At 37.1% G+C, this 17,390-nt stretch overlaps 1 protein-coding gene and 1 long non-coding RNA gene across 2 annotated transcripts in view; one reads left to right on the forward strand and one right to left on the reverse strand.

Moving 5' to 3' along the window:
- The window catches only part of LOC147340757 (uncharacterized), a 34,835-nt gene extending 18,686 nt beyond the window's left edge, over positions 1-16,149 (forward strand). Inside the window, exon 3 of the long non-coding RNA XR_015159810.1 lies at positions 14,909-16,149. This is a non-coding gene — a long non-coding RNA (uncharacterized LOC147340757). The remainder of the gene's footprint in view (positions 1-14,908) is intronic.
- HTR2C (5-hydroxytryptamine receptor 2C) overlaps positions 1-17,390 on the reverse strand; it is a 345,435-nt gene that overhangs the window by 273,830 nt on the left and 54,215 nt on the right. The window lies entirely within an intron of this gene.

Here is a 17,390-nt window from a genome sequence, read left to right on the forward strand (position 1 = left end):
ACTTATTTACAAACCAGAAAAAGAGACATAGACATAGAAAACAAATGTATGGTTACCAAAGGGGAAGAGGGAGTGAGATGAATTGAGAGATTGGACTGACATGTATATACTACTATGTATAAAATAGATAACCAATCAGAACCTACTGTTTAGCACAGGGAACTCTACTCTGTGCTCTCTGGTGACCTAAATGAGAAGGAAATCCAAAACGAGGGGATATATATATACATATAGCTGATCACTTTGCTGTATAGCAGAAACTAACACAACATTGTGAAACAACTATGCTCCAGTAAAAATTAATAAAAAAAACAAAGGAACCCAAAGATGTCTCTATGAATATCATAAAAATATTCAATAACTGATAAAATTCTGACAATTTCACTCAGTATTTGTCAATGAATATGATATTAAAGTATTTCCCTGAAATGATACAAAAATTTAATTATCCAGTGTTTACTTCTTCAATGATCTGAAGATGAAGTGTAGTAAATCTTAAAACATAAATAACATACACAAAATCTTTTAGCAATATATTCTCTGGTATTCTTGTTTTAAGAAGTGGAAAATTCTTGGAACTTTTGAGAAGCAATCTCATTTTTTGTGGTGCACAATATGCACAAACTTGATTTTCTGTTTTCCTATTTTCCATCTCATCCACAATCATCCATCATCCCTTCTAGATTTCCTATATTTAATGACTCTTCTATGTATGTATCATAAAAAAAATCTAGTGACTCATTCAGAAATAATCTATATTCACCCATTTTATTGAAAGTATTTTTATTATTAAATCTGATTTATTGCCCTGAAATTGCATAAGCCACCACAACATTTTGCATTTTTATAATCCTGCCTTTTTTATTCTTATACTACACAATGCATTCACATGCTTTTAAGTGTGTTATACTTGGTTGTCTGATTTTAAGTAATTCTTCAAGATTTCCTTTAAACTTTCTGAAATTCTCTTGACTTTGCCCTTAGTGCTTTTGAAGTCGGCTTCCAACTAGGGCAGCTTGTTTCTCTAATTCTTTGTCATTCATGTGTGGTTTTGTTTTTAAGGTTTTTTTTCTCTTTTCATCCTTCTTATAGCTCTCCTGATTCCCTCAGTGTCTCCCTGGGGAAGATGCTGACTGTTTTTTGGGTTTTCCATTATATTTTCTCATATTATTTTCTCCTCTATAGAGCTATTGACTTCATGTTGTTTTCTTGAGGCACTTTTTTCTCTACATGCACCCTAATGTATCTATTTTCTTCCATAGTTTCCATTCTTGTCACTACCTGATATTTATATTTCTCTTCCTCCATTTCTTCCTGAACTTCTTCATACTTCCTTCCTCTCTTTCGTAACTGTTAATTGGTTTTTTGGCATTCAATAGAACAGGGTCTATTTTCACCAGCTTGGAAATTCTTTTGTCCCTCAAAACAACAGAAGTATTAAGTGCTGCCTTTTCTGAGGCTTTTCTATGGGCTGTTTTCATGTGTTTGTCCCCTCCAGTTACTCACAATCCCTTCCTGAAAAATGCTGTATTCTGGTTCTCTCCACCTGAAATGCTTTTTCATAGGGAATCTACTTTGGGGGTTATTTGAGCTACCATTTTCTGTTGACTCACTTTCTCCTCAAAATATGTCTGGCCCATACCTCAAGACCCTCAGCCACTTACTTCACAACTATGGGCAAAGCACAATGAAGAAACTCAGCCTTGAGGACTAAAACTTTACTTAGTATGCTTTCACTTTTCATTTATTTCTACAATATGTTGCCACCAATTTTTAATAGTTTTAGTCTCAGAAAAGAATTACCGCAAAGCCTCTAGCAGTCCTTATTTTATTGGCAGAGGCATGTAACTCTTATCTACAGAGGGTCAAATATCAAAACCTTCAGATCCTATAAGGAGGTTATATGCCAACTAATTTTCAAGAAAAGATGCCAATCTAATTAAACTCTAGCGGGAAAAAATTAAAGGGGAACAATTCAGTGTGTTAAAAAAGAAATAATAGGCCCCAAATGGAGTTACTTGTACTAAGCCCTAGGTCAGCAAATTAAGACTTAATACCTGACCTAACTACAGTTACAACCACTCCCAGGAATGTAATCTCAACTGGTCAGTTTGGAATTTTCAGAGCCAGTAAAATAATCTGCCACATACTCTTCTTCCATCCCCCATAGGTGAAAAGTGAAAGTGAAGTCGTTCAGTAGTGTCCGACTCTTTGTGACCCCCATGGGCTGTAGCCTATCAGGCTCCTCCGTCCATGGGATTTTCCAGGCAAGAGTGCTGGAGTGGATTGCCATTTCCTTCTCCAGGGGATCTTCCAGACTCAGGAATCGAACCTGGGTCTCCCGCATTGCAGGCAGAAACTTTACCATCTGAACCACCAGGGAAGTCCCCCATAGGTAGGTTATCTCAAACTGAAATAATCTACTTCTCCCCCCTTCCTTCTGCCTATAAAAGGCTTCCATTTTGTACTACTCATTGGAGCTCCTTTCTATCTGCTAGATGGAATGCTGTCATAAAACCAATTAGGTCTTTAAAATTTACTTAATTGAATTTTGTTTTTTAGCAAGAAGTTCTAGTAATCCTGGAGTAGGGAATGGCTACCCACTCCAGTATTCTTACCTGGAGAATCCCATGGACAGCAGACCCTGGAGGACCACAGTCCATGGGGTTGTAAAGAGCTGAACATGACTGAGCAACTGAAACTTTCTACTTTTCTAGTAATCCTTGTATGTGAATCCAGGAGGCTCCTGAGGTTCTATAGACAGTTTCTATGCACTTAAAATATGACTTAATAAAAATTCAGTTACATATAACTTCTCAGAAGTGTATCTGTTGTCTAAAAGAAAGCAAATGTACACTTATCTCCCATTAACTACTTCAGTGTTTAAACAAGTTCAGCTATTCACTTAGGTAAGCACATGAGCTCCCAAACTATTCCATTAACTATAATTAGAGTCGTGATGTATAGCAAAGAGAATAAACCTCCAAAACACTGGCCCCAAAATTTAAATCTAAAATCTTCCTTTGCACCTTATAGAGCAGTTATTTTTTGGTTGGTGCTTTGAAGGACTGTTTTTCTCTGCAAGACTTAAAACTAAAATTTTTTTTAAAAAATTTTGTTTAGCAGCAAATTGCCTGAAATTGAGCCAGGACAAGAACATGTAATTAATAACTGTCAGATCGTGCAAGTAGCTCTGTATTCTAATTAGCTTGTGCCTTCACAATTTCTTAGCTAAGTTCCTTCACACTGTAAGCTTTTTCCTGTTGGTTATAAAACTGATTAACTTTGTTTCTGCAGAGAAGACAGGAATTCGAAGCTTGAAGGCTCTCCCCCACTCTGATCCTACCCTGTACGATCTAGTTTAATTCATCCAATTTATCTGTGGTTTATATTTTCATCTTTAAAATACCAAGATGTTAGTAAATAATATGTGAAGGCTGACAAAGCATTATGACAGTGAGAGGTGTGCATTAGAAAACACCAGCACTTACATTAAAGAAGCCAAATAGAGAATTCAAAGTAATCAATATTGCTTCATGCATTTCTAAGACACAAATAAGTAACCTAGCTTCTAAGTCTCTTGTGAACCCTAAAAGAGATATATTTTTCAGATGGTCTATAAACAGCAACAACTGATTTATCCAGAAATATAAATTTTTTTATAGAGAGCAAAATTATTTTATGTAGAACAAAATTACACATAGAAAGGAAACAAAATTAATATGATATCACAAAGGTCATATCCACTTCATTAATAATAACATTGTTTCTCCTTTTAAAAAAATCATGTCTCCTAGTTTCTAATTATTTTTTTAGAAAATGGGTTATGTTTTGAAACCTTCATTGTTAATTTTTTTCCTGATTTACTCATCAGTAACACCAGTATGCAAAAATTGGGGGTCAATTATCAAATCACTGTGGTGAGCCAAATTTATTGTTAACAAGAAAACAGATGTGTGTCAGTAGAAAGCTGAAAATTCATTAGCAATTCAAGAAATTGTTCTACAAAAAGCTAATTGGTTAAAAACTAATTTGTAACTATACATCAATAAAAAACAAATCAGAAATATATTACTAGATGGTATATAGGATCTTTTTTTTAATTAATTAATTTTATTTTAGGTTGCACTGGGTCTTTGTTGCTGCACGCGAGCTTTCTCTAGTTGCAGTGAGTGGGGTCTACTCTTCATTGTGGTGCACAGGCTCCAGGCACATGGGTTTAGTTGCTCTCTAGCATGTGGGATCTTCCCAGACCAGGGATCAGAACCCATGTGCCCTGCATTGGCAGGTAGACTCTTATCTACTGTACCACCAGGGAAGTCCAGACATTAGGATTTTTAAAAGAGTCCTTCCCCTTCCCTACCCCAGATGATTCTCCTTTCTAGTCACAGGAGAACTGCTGCTCCTTCCTCCTCTTGCCACTTATGGTGGATCCAGCTGGTTAGGTTAAAGTGGCCAAGTGATTATTTGTATTTTCCTTTAAAAGTAATTTTGTCTTGGACTCTTCATGTTCACTGTAGCAAATCATGAAGTCAGAGAAGAGTATAAAGCAGAAAACAGACATTTTACATTTTTTTCCCAACCAACAAATTAGACTGATGTGCGGTTTTCAGTCTCTGCAGGTTTATAAACCTGTCCTGCTCCTCCTTCTTCAGCATGTCACCTACTGAGGAAGTTGGGTTATTCTTCAGACTCTTGAAGTGTTGTCCCTTTTACTGTATACGCTGGGCTGAATGTGAGGCCACAGGGACCAGAGATCTCACAGGGACCTCCAGGGACTTTCAGTCCAGTCATTTTTTCCTTTCTAATTTTGGCTAATCTCTGTCTTCACTGTGGCACGCAGGCCTCTCCTGTTGCCATGCGTGGGTTTCTTGTGTTACTGAGCACATGCTCTAGGGTGCACTGGCTCAGTAGTTGAGGCATGTGGACTGAACTGCCCTGCAACATGTGGGATCTAAGTCCCCTGACCAGGGATCCCCTGCATTGGAAAGTGAAGTCGCTCAGTCATGTCCAACTCTTTGCGAGTCCATGGAGTATAGCCTGCCAGGGTCCTCCATCCATGGAATTTTCCAGGCAGGGATACTGGAGTAGGTTGCCATTTCCTTCTCCAGGTATATAGGATCTATATAAACATGACTATAAAACATCTACTGATGATCTAAAAGGAGATATGTGTGTGTATGTATGTGTATGTATATATATATATATATATACACATATATATATATACACACATATATATATGTATATATATATACATATATATATATATGTATTCATATATATATGTATATACTACTTTGCCAACAAAGGTTCGTTTAGTCAAGGCTATGGTTTTTCCTGTGGTCATGTATGGATGTGAGAGTTGGACTGTGAAGAAGGCTGAGCACCGAAGAATTGATGCTTTTGAACTGTGGTGTTGGAGACGACTCTTGAGAGTCCCTTGGACTGCAAGGAGATCCAACCAGTCCATTCTGCAGGAGATCAGCCCTGGGATTTCTTTGGAAGGAATGATGCTAAAGCTGAAACTCCGGTACTTTGGCCACCTCATGCGAAGAGTTGACTCATTGGAAAAGACTCTGATGCTGGGAGGGATTGGAGGCAGGAGGAGAAGGGGACGACAGAGGATGAGATGGCTGGATGGCATCACTGACTCGATGGACGTGAGTCTCAGTGAACTCTGGGAGTTGGTGATGGACAGGGAGGCCTGTCATGCTGCGATTCATGGGGTTGCAAAAAGTCGGACACGACTGAGCGACTGATCGGATCTGATCTGATATATACTTGTATATATGTAATTTTGTTATTGGATTATACAGTGGACATCAGTATTTTCTCCTCTCTTTTTTGTTACTAGTATCTTCATTCTTCTGAGGAACTCAGCTTTCTCTAATCTATATGGTTCTGTGAAAACTCCCTCTCACAACCAGAGAAAGTTGTTTGATCAGTCTCGGTCTATAATAGTATCTTAGCCCCTTTGTCAGTCTAATGATCCTAGGGATCAGGATTTTTTCCAAGGTAGAAATTAAGGGAAAGCATTCTCAGTTCTCCTGGATGATCATCTGTGAGGATGGGTCTCTATAGATGTGATAGTCACATTTCCTGACACATAGAAGAGCCTAAGAGAATGGGGATAGCATATGAACATGAGCTGAAATAGGAAATTTAAATAATTGGGAAAAAGAGTGATTTTGACACATTTAATTTCCAGGATGCCATCAATTCCAAGTTCTGTAGACTCTGTTTTAGTTTGGACATAGGAGCCACTCTATTTGCCATATTCAATTAAAATGTTGGAATGATGTTTCTTAAAAAACCTACTAATTTGGATAAAACTAATATGGTTCAGTACCTTAAATTACAACATCATACACTTTTCTGAAGGAACTTGGAAACTACACAAATATCATTTTGTTATAGTAAACCCACGAACAAAAACAAAAACCAAGAAACAAGATTTTAAAAGACAAGTACATAGAAAATAAAAACATGCAAAAATAAATTGTCCCATTTACTACTCTGAATGGCATCTACCATGTTATATACAAAATACTAATTTGTATTTCCCACAGTAGTTTCAAAATATACATGCTCAGGTTTTTAAAAATCTTGATATAGATATCAGTTCAGTTCAGTCACTCAGTCATGTCCGACTCTTTGCAACACCATGGATTGCAGCACATCAGGCTTCCCTGTCTATCATCAACTCCCAGAGCTTACTCACACTCATGTCCATTGAGTCGGTATTGCCATCCAACCATCTCGTCCTCTATCATCCCCTTCTCCTCCTGCCTTCAATCTTTCCCAGCATCAGGGACTTTTCTAATGAGTCAGTTCTTCACGTCAGGTGGCCAAAGTATTGGAGTTTCAGCTTCAGCATCAGGCCTTCCAATGAATATTCAGGACTGATTTCCTTTAAGATTGACTGGTGGGATCTCCTTGCAGTCCAGGGGACTCTCAAGAGTCTTCTCCAACACCACAGTTCAAAAGCATCAATTCTTTAGCGCTCAGCTTTCTTTATGGTCCAACTCTCACATCCATACATGACTACTGGAAAAACCATAGCTTTGACTAGATGGACCTTTGTTGGTACAGTAATGTCTCTGCTCTTTAATATGCTGTCTAGGTTGATCATAGCTTTTCTTCCAAGGAGCAAGCATGTTTAAATTTCATGGCTGTAGTCACAATCTGCAGTGATTTTGGAGTCCTCAAAAATAAAGTCTCTCACTGTTTCCATTGTTTCCCCATCTATTTGCCATGAAGTGATGGGACCAGATACCATGACCTAGTTTTCTGAATGTTGGGTTTAAGCCAACTTTTCACTCTCCTCTTTCACTTTCATTAAGAGGCTCTTTAGTTCTTCTTTGATTTCTGCCATAAGCCTGGTGTCATCTGTGTATCTGAGGTTATTATTTCTCCTGGCAATCTTGATTCCAGCTTGTGCTTCATCCAGCTGGGCATTTCACATGATGTATTATGGATATAAGTTAAATAAGCAGGGTGACAATATACAGCCTTGACCTAATCCTTTCCTGATTTGGAACCATTCTGTTGTTCCATGTCCAGTTCTAACTGTTGCTTCTTGACCTCCATACAGATTTCTCAGGAGGCAGATCAGGTGGTCTGGTATTCCCATCTCTTTAAGAATTTTCCACAGTTTGTTGTGATCCACACAGTCACAGGCTTTGGCATAATCAATAAAGCAAAAGTAGATGCTTTTCTGGAACTCTCTTACTTTTTCGATGGTCCAGTGGATATTTGCAATTTGATCTCTGATTCCTCTGCCTTTTCTAAATCCAGCTTGAACATCTGGACGTTCACAGCTCATATACTGTTGAAGCCTGGCTTGGAGAATTCTGAGCATTTCTTTGCTATCTCGTGAGTTGAGTGCAATTGTGTGGTAGTTTGAGCATTCTTTGGCATTGCTTTTCTTTGGGATTGGAATGCAAACTGACCTGTTCCAGTCCTGTGGCCACTGCTGAGTTTTCCAAATTTGCTGGCATATTGAGTGCAGCACTTTCACAGCATCATCTTTCAGGATTTGGAATAGCTCAACTGGAATTCTATTACCTCCACTAGCTTTGTTCGTAGTGATACTTCCTAAGGCACACTTGATTTCACATTCCAGGATATCTGGCTCTGGGTGAGTGATCACACCATTGTGGTTATCTGAGTCATGAAGATGTTTTTTGTATAGTTCTTCTGTGTATTGTTGCCACCTCTTCTTAATATCTGCTTCTTTTAGGTGCATGCCATTTCTGTCCTTTATTGTTCCCATCTTTGCATGAAATATTCCCTTGGTATCTCTAATTTTCTTGAAGAGATCTCTAGTTTTTCCCATTCTATTGTTTTCCTCTATTTCTTTGCATTGATCATTGAGGAAGGCTTTCTTATCTCTCCTTGCTACTCTTTGGAACTCTGCATTCAATAGGTATATCTTTCCTTTCCTCCTTTGCCTTTTGTTTCTCTTCCTTTCTCAGCTATTTGTAAGGCCTTCTCAGACAACCATTTTGCCTTTTTGCATTTCTTTTTCTTGGGGATGGTCTTGATCACTGCCTCCTGTACAATGTCACGAACCTCCATTTGTGTGTTATAGATATCACAAAGTATTAATAAAAAATTCAGTTAAAATTCTCTGCTTGAATTATATATTTTTTTCATGTAAGATACAGTAATAAGACCTAAGCTATGAAAATGTAGACTTGATATTTCCAAAGATGTATAGATATTAATGTAGTTTGTCACTGCCTGAAATCTGTATCCTGATGAAATAGGATAATACTCTTTTTCAGTGATCTGTTTAAATATCATCTGCTGGGAAATAATCATACTTCTTTGTTCTTAAGAGAAATTTGACCTTTAATGAGGAAAAATGTAATGTATTGAAAGTAATTATTGAAGGAAAATTAAGTTTTCCCTCATTGATCCTATATGGACAACTACTTGCATCAAGAATGTTTTTAAATTCAATAACTAATTAATTAGGGGAAAAAACCTTCAGTATAAGAGCTAGTCAGAGTAACTCTCAGCATTTTACAGAATTGGTTATTCACCTTTGTTTGTTTATTTTTGAAACTATGTGAAACTAGGTTTATTTATTCTTTAGCCACACTTTGCGGCTTGCAGAATCTCATTTCCCTAACCAGGGACTGAACCCAGTCCCTGGCCATGAAAGCCTGGAATCCTAACCACTAGGCTACCACAGAACTCCCTGGTTCTTTACCTTTATATAAGAATATGCTAACCAAAATATCCATATATGAAAAGGTTCCAACAGAGTATAAGGGCCCTGACTTCATGTTCTTAAATGTCAGGACTCTGCAAAAGCAGAAAACAGTTTTATGTTAGGAAAAATTATCTGAATCTATTTGTGAATTTTCTATGCCAATGTAGTTGGGTAGTAGAAAATCTACTACCAATGAGCACTTAATCTTTTGAGTTTAATAAACAAGGAGAAACAGAAAGCACAATATAATAAAAAGGTGATATAACTCAAATGCATAAGGTAGAAGCATTCTACTTTTCCTTTTCTTTTTTTTTTCTTGCAAGTGTCCTAGTTTTGAAAAGGGGTGGGGAACTCTCTACCTTCAGACTGTAAACTACTTGAATGCACATAATATGCTTTTGTTTTCATTGTATTCAGCATAGAGCCTGGGATCCATTCAATCTTCAAAAGATGTTCTTGTGATTGCATTGAATGTCAAATTCAAATAAGTTTCAGTAATTTTAAAAATGTGCATAATTTGTTACCAAGCCTGCAGCTGTTAAACATTGCTCTCAAACTTCATAGTGACATGGTATAGCCAGGGAACACTCTGATGCTCACCTTCTCTGCAGAATGAGGTTGGAGTCTCATAAGATCAAAGTGTGGATACAGTTCTACCTGTGATCTTGCACAAGATAAGTTATTGTTGGCAAAGTCTTCAGTGTTCCACTTCCTAAATGACCCATCTGTATACTTCCTTTTAGCCAGAGGTTTGCATCATGTAGGAAGCCTTCCTTGATTGTTCCTACTCAGTAATCACTGCCAGTCACGTTTATATTTCATGTTTTCAATTGAAGTGAGAGTTAAATTCCTTTAAGCAGACATGTAGATAGTGATGACATCCACTCCTACATTCCATAGTTCAGGAATGCATTATCAACAATGAGTTGAAGAAAACACTATCTGTATTACTTGGTTGCTAAGATGGTTATCATTGAAAATACAGTATGCATGGAAAATACCTTACACATATTAAGGGTTATATATAAATATTTGTTGAATAAAAATTAATGATAAATTTATATTTTAATTATGATTACACTTACTTTATAATTACTATTTCACTATTACAATAGATTACATTCACCTCAAACTTCAGTTTTGAGAGACATGGAATACTATAAAAATCTTGTCATATTTATCATTATGAAATTATAATCTGTGAACAACACTTGGCTTAAACATTGTGTTGTTTAGAAGAGGAGATGATATGAGTAAAGCACTTAAATTTGAACTTGCACTTCAAAATACTTAAATTCAAAACATTACTTATTTGTTATACCTTAAGGAGTTTTAATGGAGAAGGCAATGGCAACCCACTCCAGTACTTTTGCCTGGAAAATCCCATGGGCGGAGGAGCCTGGTAGGCTACAGTCCATGGGGTTGCGAAGAGTCGGACACAACTGAGCGACTTCACTTTCATTTTTCACTTTCATGCCTTGGAGAAGGAAATGGCAACCCACTCCAGTGTTCTTGCCTGGAGAATCCCAGGGATGGAAGAGCCTGTTGGGCTGCCGTCTCTGGGGTCGCACAGAGTTGGACATGACTGAAGTGACTTAGCAGCAGCAGCAGCAGCAGCAAGGAGTTTTAACAGTTTCAGTGTCTGAGAGAGTTCACAATCCATTGATTACAATCAGCTGGTCAGTCTTCTATCCCAAAGAAAACAATCATAGTGATAGTTGCCATTCTGGCCTCCTCCCTGTATTTTTAACCGTGGAGAAGGACGAGTGAGCACCTGCCTACTAGATTTTAGATTGAAATTATTTCTTGAACAAATCAGGATTCTTTATACTATGGCAGAATAAACCTTCTGAAAATGGCTGGGTGAGACTCCCCTAGCAGCTGTGTCCATACTCTGATCATGATGCTTTACTTAAAAAACAAATTCCTCATGGAACTTGTAAATAGAATTTAACAATGCATACAGTTTAGTCATCAGTAATTGCATTCGAAATTTTTTTTCCACGTCATTCTATCTCAATAGAAGTAAATAAAAGTTTGATCAGAATATTCATAGAGCTATTTTTTGGTAACAAGAAAAGCCATTTATTTTTCTTTTCACAATAAAAATAATGTACAAAATGAATATTCATTTATGGAGCTGCTCAAGCAAAAGTAAAACCCCAAACCTTAAAGATCATCAAGGATATTCATTCTTAGAATATTATTGAAAGAGATGACATAGTATTAGGTACTGTAATGAGATAATATTACATCATGGCCAAAAACATTACAAATGATCACTTTTAAAGTTGTTTAAGAATTCCATTTACAACATATTTGATCTATGTATTTACTAACTTACAGGCCCAGGGAATGTACATCTCATGCCTCTGCATTTCATTAATGGATAGTGACAGATGCTGTTAAATCCCTATTTGAAGGTATTAAAACTGACAAACTTTGTCCCTTAAATTATGAATTTCTTTATTGTATTGAACTGTCAGGCTGTTTTGTTGCTACCTGTCAACTTATTCACAATACACGGTTCAGGAAATGAGTGGGCTCACATGAGCTCATCTGAGAGGGCACTCCCCATTTATGAAATTCTCTAAGTAGGTTTGTTTAGAAAAATCAGTGAAACATTCCATTTAATCAGTCATTTCCTCCTGCTTTAAAAAGACAAAGTAATAGTTTGGCTATCTGATACAAAGAACTGACTCTAGAAAAGACCCTTATGCTGGGAAAGATTGAGGGCAGGAGGAGAAGGGGTTGACAGAGGATGAGATGATTTCATGCATCATTGACTCAATGGGCATGCATTTGAGCAAACTCCAGGAGATAGTGAAGGACAGGGAAGCCTGGCATGCTGCAGTTCATGAGGTCAGCAAGTGTCAGACATGACTAAGTGAATGAACAACAACAAATCTATTTATAACTTTGTTACAGAGCCCACTGGGTTGCTCTGAAACACCATGGATGCAGATCTATCTTCTTATGATGCTTTCTATCCTAGAAAAGTTTCATGTCTATTCAGGAAGAAAGAAAGTACCCATCATCTTGTTAGTCTCAAGTCAGTTATTACACTCATTCTCCCTTAAGCCAACCTTGGATATTTTCAATTGCAATTGTATTGCCGTTTTTAAAAACAAGTTTGCCTTGCTCAGAAGTCTGAGCTTTTCAGGTTATCTATGGCTGGGTATCCCTCCGGATCTGTGTGACTTACCATCTTCATTTTCCTTCACTTTTCTTATGCCTGGCCCCTTTCAACAGCTGTCTCTGTAAGGTGTCACCAGTCTCTAGAAGTTTGGGAATGAGGCATAGAATTTGGATCACACTCTTATTTTACCAAAACAATGGTTAAACATACTCATACAGAAAATGAGTAGAGGTTTGAATTGTGTTTACTTTTATATCCTGAAATAATTGAGGAAATAATTTACTTCCAAATTTGGCCTTAATTTTAAAATACACTTAGTGAGTGATGTCTGTGGATTAATATTTCAATACAATGTCAAGTGATTCCATATGCCTTTTGCTTTTCCTTTTCCCACTTCCCCACTTTTAGTCAGAAGTTTTTGAAGTTTAAATATTTTGTAAATCAAGGTGTAGATACTCTACTATTACTGGTAGAATAAAGTAGATTGATTTCAAATTTACGAGCAGTATATTTGAACAGACAGACTCTCAGTGATTTACTTACAACTCTATTTTCAGCTCCTGTCAGTTTTCAGCTGCTTGTATCTCTGATTTAATAATGTTTTATGTATTGCTTTCCCTTGTAGCTCAGTTGGTAAAGAATCTTTCTTCAGTGCAGGGGACCTGGGTTCAATCCCTGGTTTGAGAAGATCCCCTGGATAAGGAAATGGCAACTCACTCCAGTATCCTTGCCTGGAAAATCTCATGGACAGAGGAGCCTGGTGGGCTGCAATCCATGGGGTTGCAAAGAGTCGGGCACAACTGAGCGACTAACACTTACTTAGTACATTTACAGATTTAAATGTATAGGAGTATGTATTTCTGAAGAAAAATTCACTGATAATTTAAATTTTCAATGGGACTACCTGGAGAGCTATTATAAATTTCTTAAGACTTGGAATTCACTTGGAACATTTTCCTGAAAGGACTTCAGTTTTCTGTTCCATGCATGCTAAGCTGCTAGCCTGCATGCATGCTAAGTCACTTCAGTCATATCTGACTCTTGGCAACCCTATGGACTATATGCCACCAGGCTCCTCTGTCCATGGGATTCTCCAGGCAAGAATACTGGAGTGAGTTGCAATTTCTTTCTTCAAGGGATCGAACCTGCATCTCTTACATCTCCTGCATTGGCAGGTGGGTTCTTTACCAGTAGCACCACCTGGGAAGCCCTAACCATGCAAAAATAAGGGGAAACCCCTTATAGCAATGTTTGCACCATTCTATGTGTAAAGTTACAATATGGAGAAAATAAATATCCTCAGTTCTAAATTCAATAATTTGCTTTCCTTGCAGCAGTCATTTATGATCAAACGTCTATTATAGCTCCTCTTTCTTCTGTTACTTCTGTTTTTCATTCAACTATTCTTTATAAAATCTTGACTTCTCTCTGTTTCATCCCCTCCCACTGCAACCATGACCACCACTAACAATACTGAAGGCAAACAGGCGAACTTGCAGCTAGATTTAAATATATTCTGGCACTTCTACCAAAAACAATTTGTCTCTGTTTTATGACCTGCCAAACATAAATGAACTAAGTAACAACTTTAAAGTTATTACTATCTGATCTTGTATTTTATATCTACTATCTGAAGAGTCTCAGATTTATTTTTGGATAGTATTCCACAATTTTAAAGACAGAATAAATATTAGATCAGTAAAAAAATTTTCTCTTGCTCCTCGGATTCTTTTTAGACTAGATTTACCTCCAGCTTCTCAAATTAATGGGGCGGAGCATCCATGTGCAGAAGGGATGTATAATCCATTCTGATGATTTAGGACCACTTTCCCCTCTCCTTGCAATAGGAAACACTGTCAAAGGAACTGGGCCTACAGCCTTGAACCTGCTGGATTCACAGAAGACATATCAGCCTCCTTGAGTTGGTAGAGTACTTTGTTCAGTTGCTACAACTTTCTCTCCAGAGAGCATCATCTGTCCTTATAGATTAGAACTGGGAACAGAGCAAGCTCTCTGATATCAGAATGGGGAATAGGCCTGCCTCAGTTGTGAGAAGTGACAAAGGAGACCGGTGCATGGGATCCAGTTTTGCCAGCTGAGCTGATCGGAGACTTGATTACTGGTAGCACAAGAGCAGTTTTCACACTATGAAAATATGCAATACCAGCTTCTCCTGGAAGGGTCCCCAGCCATTCTGGGATTGCATCATTATCAGAAGGAAAGAAAATATGGCCTGAATCCAATTAGGAAATAAAGGAATTTGCTGGGAAAAGTTTCAAGTCAACTTAACAAATGTTTGCTGGTTTGGGTTCACTTACCAGCAATAAATACTTTTTTGACAGAGAAGAAGCACACGATCCCAAGCTGTTTAACAACAATGTCCCTGGAAACACAGGTGATGGGAGTCATTGCTATGGAAGTAGAGCAGGAAAGGAACTTTAGAAATTCTTTCCATAGTCCTTAGTAGAGTCCCTTGCCCAAAGTAATCTCACCATAAACTGAGGAATGGATGAATCTAATTTGCTCCTTTTTTTTTTTTACAGGTGAAGGAAATAAAGCCAAAGGGAAGAAGCAATTTACTCAGTAACATAAAGTTGACCAGTGGCAAAGCCAGGATAAAAGACCAGAATTTCTAAGTCCTTAGTGATTGTTCTTTCTACCACACTCTTCTTTGTATTCTGTCATTTTCACTGTTGATTGATCAGCAGTGAACTGTAATCATCTCCATCCCTAGAACTTTGTCCATGTGACTTCATGCCTGCAAGGTCTCTAATAGAGCAACTGCTTAAACTAGCCTCAACAGCTCTAATCCACATCCACTTATCTATCTGAGTTCCCACAGTACTTATTGCCTGTACCACATATTTAGAATTTTAATGCAAAGAAATATGGATTATTTTGCAATAATTATGTATAAATTTCTTTTGTTATTAATAAGTTTGTATGCTCCTCTGGGTAAGAGACATTTGCTTATAGTTCTTTCACATATGTCAGCATCTAACTCTTAGGTTTGTATGGGTGCAGAAAAAAATAGAATAAGCATGTAACTTAGCTCCAAACAGGGACACTTTTGAATGTCAAAGAAAGTATTTATATTTGCTTAATAAGTGTAAACTGTAGCTATACTGGACAAACTGGAAAATATGGTCTCCCTAACAGCAGTCGATGACTTGCTCAACACACGTTCAATTAGAATCAGTCATTGATGATTGTGCAATTGTCCAACTATGGGACATATAGTTTACCTTATTACACTGAATGGAATTATTTCTACAGTAGTAATCACTGAAAAATCATGAACATTGTGGAATTCTATTTACTGAATAAGTATACATATGTGTTATTTATAAGTTATGAATATGTCCACAAAATATTCATTTGTTGCCTTAAAGTTGTAAGGATAAAGTTAAATGGAAAATTTCTGTTGGTCGAGTTTTAATCATTTCCATATTGAACATGTGAACTGAGTGAAAAAAAATGACATTCTAATTCTTTCCTGATGGTAAAATATGAAATCTGATGGCTTTCATGTTGGGTAGGTGAGGCAGGATGCTGTTAGGAGCTATGGACAAAAAGGCCTAAATTGGAAGTTTAAAAATAGATTTAAATGTAAACACTCTATTCAAAAATGTCAAGACACATAGTGATTCTTTTGGGATAAAATATGGAGACATTAATAATGGAAACAAAGTCCATGATAAATTTATATACAACAAATGACTGACTAAAATTTTATAGCATTTACCCACCATCACACTATATATTAACTTAATGAAATAAATCTTTACTTTGATGTGTTAAGAAATAAACAAGTTTTTTGATACAATTTTCAAAATGTAAATATGTATTTTTCTCTTCAGATATGTAATGGTTCCAGACATCCCAAACAGAACAGTCAATAATTTTGATTTATTAATATTTCCAAATTAGAGGTTTAGTGATAAAAATTCCCTGCAGCAGAATGAATATTAAGCAGCTTGAACAATGGCAGTTACACCATCTGCTTCAGATAGAAATTTGCTGTCTTGACAGTAACAAAGGACAAATAGGCAAAACAGATAACATCAGGCCAGCAAGAGGGTAAATGCAACACGGGAAGCAGCATTTCCTAGATAAATTGCATTTCCTTTTGAATACTACAGTCTATACTAAAGAACACTTCATTCAACTGTAAGCAGATGTTTATCAAAGAGAATTCATACTCTTTATCACAAAAATTGCTTTATATTATGAGATAATCTAAATAATCATACTTTTCAATCCTCACAATTTTAAATGAAATTAAAGTACACAAGCAAGAAAAGAAAATAATTACATGGGAAACAAAATAGCATGTTGCCCTTAGGAAAAATTCTGAGAACAGACATTATATTGACAGATTCTCATCTACCCACATGGACTTCCAAGACAAGACCCTAGATTACATTGTTTTAGGAAACTAAGTTTTAAAAATCTATTTATGTCAGAGAGTGTTTTGCCTATGTAAGAAACGAGTTGCCAGTCCAGGTTCGATACAGGATACTGGATGCTTGGGGCTAGTGCACTGGGACGACCCAGAGGGATGGTATGGGGAGGGAGGAGGGAGGAGGGTTCAGGATGGGGAACACATGTATACCTGTGGCGGATTCATTTTGATATTTGGCAAAACTAATACAATTATGTAAAGTTTAAAAATAAAATAAAATTTAAAAAAATAAATAAAAATCTATTTAAAAGACTGTCTCCCCACATCCTGTTATCAGTGTAATATCTGTGTATATGTCTGGGGAGGTGTAGTGAAAGTCACTCAGTTGTGTCTGGCTCTTTGTGACCCCATGGACTATATAGTCCATGGAATTCTCCAGGCCAGAATACTGGAGTGGGTAGCTTTTCTCTTCTCCAGGGGATCTTCCCAACCCAGGGACTGAACCCAGGTCTCCCACATTGCAGGTGGATTCTTTACCAGCTGAGCCACCAGGGAAGCCCAAGTATACTGGAGTGGCTAGCCTATACCTTCTCCAGTCAATCTTCCTGACCCAGGAATTG

The sequence above is a fragment of the Bos grunniens genome, chromosome X (genome assembly GCF_055505025.1).
Source record: "Bos grunniens cultivar Pamir isolate PY7600 chromosome X, Bosgru_T2T1.0, whole genome shotgun sequence".
NCBI classification, from domain to species: Eukaryota; Metazoa; Chordata; class Mammalia; order Artiodactyla; family Bovidae; genus Bos; species Bos grunniens.